General features: G+C 42.9%; 1 pseudogene across 1 annotated transcript; it reads left to right on the top strand.

Moving 5' to 3' along the window:
- The first annotated feature begins 3,472 nt into the window (after nt 1-3,472).
- Nucleotides 3,473-4,814, top strand: LOC308346594 (large ribosomal subunit protein uL10-like; annotated as a pseudogene). The gene has a single exon. The product of its transcript is annotated as a large ribosomal subunit protein uL10-like (transcript).
- Nucleotides 4,815-5,307: the final 493 nt, after the last annotated feature.

The following is a 5,307-nucleotide window of genomic DNA, read 5'->3' as shown; positions in this document are numbered from 1 at the left end:
CCCTTCATGAGACTCACACAAATGGATAATGATTTATCGTATGTTCTCAAATGTGAGGATGCCTCTTCATAAAGCTATTGTCATAATCTTTTAAAAGTTTTTTTGTTTTTTATTTTTTGTTTTTTTTTTAAGTAGGCTCCACACCTGGTGTGGAGCCCAGCGCAGAGCTTAAACTCATGACCCTGAGATCAAGACCTGAGCTGAGATGAAGAGTCAGATTCTTAACCGATGGAGCCACCCAATGTCCCTTAAAGGTTTTAAGGGATGTCTTTTATTCTTCCCAACACACATTCTTAAGATGCTAACTATGTATGTTTTTTCCGCATAACAAGGACCACACACTCCTGCCCTATTTTGTCTCTTCGTCACCTTAAAATAAAATAGGAATTATAAATGACACCAAATATTTGGCTACAGTCAGAGTACTTCAAGCAGAATTTTAAAAAGAAATGCACAGACGATCCTCTTTCACTGGAAAACAGCTTCTGAAGGTTACTGTTACCAGAAAATTCCAAAAATAGACAATAAATGAGATAATAGAATCTGGGTTGTCACCTCTTGTCCAATGTCTAATCATAGACAGATTGTGATTAATGTGATTGTGGATGGGGCATTAATCCGATTCAGAAGGGAATCCAGTCAGATTTTCATCTGCTCCAAATGTGTAATTGGTTTGGAAGCAGCAGAAAAGCAGCTTGTACCAGATCTTGCCGCATCACGGTGATGAGGTCTATTTTGATCAGCTTGAGTTATGGACAATATAAATTATTTATAGCCACTTTAGACATGCCTTATACTTGTAAAGACCTTCAAAACAAAATCACACTCCTCTTGCTGTTGTGGGACTCTCATTCAGCTGAATCCCTGTGCCCACAGCTTATAAAAAGCAAGGAAGCAAAGAGATTAAAGGCCGGTAGGTTCCTCATAAAGTACTGACTGAACATTACAAGGAGCAAAAGGTTGAGCCAGGCAGTAGAAAAGGCCAACGGATGCATACGGAATGGTCTTGGCCCACAAGGATTTTGCTCTAGTTGAGAAGAAGGACCCAGCCTCAGGAAAGCACAGGCATCCGGAGAAAGCAGCATGTGGTGAGGCTCATTCAAGCTGAGCATGAAGGAGAATCCCCTTTGAACCAGACAAGTTTCACGAGGGTGGTGGGATTTGAGCTTAAAAGGAGAGAAAGCTTCCAGTATGGCCCATGAGTGAGGAGGGAGCGTGCCAGGGGCAGAGGCTGGGCTGCACCTATGCCCTGGGTGCAGGGAAGGATGGTTTAGGGAGAACAGAGGGAAGGGAAGGTACTGTACCATTGGTTGAGCCGCTGCTATGCCCTGTGGCTGGCAGGTCATACATCTCTTTCAATCCTCATGCATCAGCAGGGTACTCTGGGCTAACAGAAAGCCTAGAGAAGAGCGATATAAACAGAAATGAGCTGGCTCAAACAACAAGTCCGGAGGTAGGGTAGACCGTATAGTTAGATGAGCCTGGGGTCTGAGGGTGCCATTAGCAGGTTCTTTCTGTTTCTCTGCTGTACTGTCCACAGCTTCATTCTGGGGGTGAGTCTTAGGGTCACACAATGGCTGCCAAAATACTTGGGCCCATATGCCTCTAGCCTGTGACCAGTGAGAGAAGCTGGTGTCCTGGGGCTCTCACCAAAGAATCTCCTAGAAAACCTGATTTCTGTTTCATTGACCCTGGCTTAGATCTGCCCCTTCCTGAACCAGTCACTGAAAGGAGTTAGGGATTCCCATGTTAGTTTAGACTAATTGGCACATACCCTACTAGTGGGGTGCTGATAAATGTTTTAAGAACTGGCTCTTTAGGGCACCTGGGTGTCTCAGTCATTAAGCATCTGCCTTCAGCTCAGGTCATGATCCCAGGGTCCTGGGATCAAGCCCCGCATCGGGCTCCCTGGTTGGCAGGAAGCCTGCTTCTCCTTCTCCCATTCCCCCTGCTTGTGTTCCCTCTCTTGCTGTGTCTCTCTCTGTCAAACAAATAAATAAAATCTTTATAGAACTGGCTCTTTAGGAAAGAACTCATATATATACACATATATGTTTATTATAAATTCATTGATACAAAGGAAGCATAGCAAAGCATCTATAAATAATAAAATATGCAATTGTATTCTAATTGTAAATTGTAATTTGAATTATAAATTGTGATTGTAAATACGTAATTGTATTCCAATTCTAATTTCCACATAGTCAATTGATTCTTATAGAATACTTTCACTGATTTTTGCCAGACTTTTGCTAATTTACAGTTGCCTAATTAAGTAAATAAATATCTTTCTTATAATCTAGCAATAAACAATTATAAAAATATACTACAATTAGGGGCACCTGCATGGCTCAGTTGGCTAAGTGTCCGCCTTTGGCTTTGGTCATGATCTCGGGGTTCAGGGATCAGGTCCCACGTTGGGCTCCCGGCTTAGTGGGGAGTCTGCTTCTCCCTCTCCTTCTGTCTGCCGTTCTACCTGCTTGTGCTCTCTCTCTCTCAAATAAATAAATAAAATCTTTATCTTTTTAAAGATTTTATTTATTTATTTGACAGAGAGAGACACAGTGAGAGAGGGAAACAAGCAGGGTGAGTGGGAGAGGGAGAAGCAGGCCTCCCGCTGAGCAGGGAGCATGACGTGGGCCTCTATCCCAGGACCCTGGGATCAGGACCTGAGCTGAAGGCAGGCGCTTAACGACTGAGCCACCCAGGCGCCCCTAAATAAAATCTTTAAAATATATACCACAGGGGCGCCTGGGTGGCTCAGTGGGTTAACGCCTCTGCCTTCGGCTCAGGTCATGATCCCAGGGTCCTGGGATCGAGCCCCGCATCCGGCTCTCTGCTCTGCGGGAAGCCTGCTTCCTCCTCTCTCTCTGCCTGCTTGTGATCTCTGTCAAATAAATAAATAAAATCTTTAAAAAATAAAAAAATAAAATAAAATCAAATATATACCACAAATAATATATTTTAAATGAAAACATTTAAAACTGTATCATTAAGTCAACAGGAAATGTAAGAAGGCATTACGAAGAAAACTTTCTTGACTAGGGCATTGAAAAACAAAAAAACACATAGAGTACCAAAATATGTTCCAGTGTAGAATTATATATATGGCATCAATTTTCCTCCAATTTCTCTTTAAATGTATAAATCTCTAAATGTAATTTGGTTTACCACAAATATAATTAAATTGCCCATGGAATTTGACACAATAATTCTAAAAATAAGATGAAGAAAGAAATGTGTGAGAATTAGTGAGGACAGTTTACAAAAGAAGAGAAATGAAGGGTGCTTTTCCCTATCAGATATTCAAATGCAGTATAAAGTTCTAATAATGAAAACAGTTTGATACTAAAGCAGAACTTGGTAGATTTAATATAACATTGAAAAGCCCCAAAATCAAACTTTTGTTTTGATAGGAGTTCAATAGAAGAGGAATAACGGAACAATTATTCAGTATTTATTATTGGTACATTTAAAAAAAATTTAAGTCAGACCTCTCTGCACTGCACTATTTACCACAACCTTCTTCAAACGGATTAAAGATTTAAGTGTAATGACAAAAACCACAAAGGTACTGGATGAAAATATGTGACTCTTCCTGTAACCTTAGGATGATGATGGGTCTTCCAAGTGGCACAAGGAAGGTAGACCCCAGACAGGAAAGACCAATGAATTTGACTGCATAAGAGTGCAATGAGTTGCTCTTTCCAGGCATCCCTGTGAGGGTGACATCGCCCTTAAACCCTGCATGGCACTTCCTCACACACTGCCATGACGCCCAGGGAAGACAGGGTCACCTGGAAGTCCAGCTGCTTCCTTAAGATCATCCAGCTTTTGGATGATTATCCAAAATGCTTCACTGTGAGAGCAGACAACATGGACTCCAAGCAGATACAGCAGATCCACAAGACACAAGATGGGCAAGAACATCGTGATGCACAAGGCCATCCAAAGGCATCTGGAGAACAACCCAGCTGTGGAGAAACTGTTGCCTCATATGTGTGTGGGGGGCTGTATGGGGGGTCTTGTTACCAAGGAAGACCTCACTGAGATCAGGGACATGTTGCTGGCCAGCAAGGTGCCAGATGCCTCCCACACTGGTGCCATAGCCCATGGGAAGTTCCTGTGCCAGCCCAGGACACTGTTCAGGGCCTGTGAAGACCTCCTTCTTCCAAGCTTCAGGCATCACCACTAAAATCTCCAGGGGCACCATTGGAATCCTGAGTGATGTGCAGCTGATTCAGACTGGAGACCAAGTGGGAACCAGTGAAGACACACTGCTGGGCATGCTGAGCATCTCCCCCTTCTCCTTTGGGCTTTGGGCTGATCATCCAGCAGGTGTTTGACAATGGCAGCATTTACAGCCCTGAAGTGCTTGACATGACAGAGGAAACTGCATTTGCACCTTCCCAGAGGGTGTCTGTGATGTTTCCAGGATCTGTCAGCAGGTAGGTGACCCCACCTGGGGTCATCAGTGCCCCATTTTGCCATCAATGGATACAAGTGCATCCCGGCTTTGTCTGCAGAGACTGAGGACACCTTCCCAGGAGACTGAGGACACCTTCCCACTTGCTGAAAAGGTCGTGGGCTTCATGGCGGATCCATCTGCATCCATGGCTGTCGCCTCTGTGACCGCAGCCCCAGCTAAAGTGGAAGCAAAGGAAGAGTTGGAGGAGTCCAGTGAGGATATGGGATTTGGTCTCTTAGACTCATCAACAAAAGCAACCAATTCAGCTAACCCTATTTGTGAAACAAGGAAATGCAGGCTTACTTCCCTTACAAAAGAAAATGCAATGGCTGTTTATTATTTATGACAGACAAATGGGTTGATAGCCTTACAAAAAAAAAGATTTAGTGTATTAATGATTTAAATAAGGAAATGATGAATTCTAACAGAAAAATGGGCTGGAAGGAAGAAAAAAATCATGATCAATTACACATGAAAAAATTACTGTCTCACCATAAACTCCATAGCTTAAAATAACACCCATATATTGTCTCCCAGTTTCTGTTACTCAGAATTCTGGGCATGGCTTAACTGGGTTCTCTGCTTAGGATCTTACAGAGCTGAAATGAAGATGTTGGCTGGGCTGCATTCTCATATGAGGCTTGACTAGGGAAAGATAAGCTTCCAAGCTCCCAAACTGGTGGCGGAATTCATTTACTTGCAACATCTAAATGAACGCCTGCTTCTTCAAAGCCAGCAGCAGCAGCAAGGGAGAGAGTGAGAGAAAGAGAGAGATTCTGTTGAATTGAGTTTCCAACTTGATGGGGCCTTTTAAAAAAGTTATTTATTTATTTATTTGA

This window comes from Martes martes, assembly GCF_963455335.1.
Source record: "Martes martes genome assembly, chromosome: 7".
NCBI classification, from domain to species: Eukaryota; Metazoa; Chordata; class Mammalia; order Carnivora; family Mustelidae; genus Martes; species Martes martes.
This window is presented reverse-complemented; position numbering and strand designations above follow the sequence as displayed.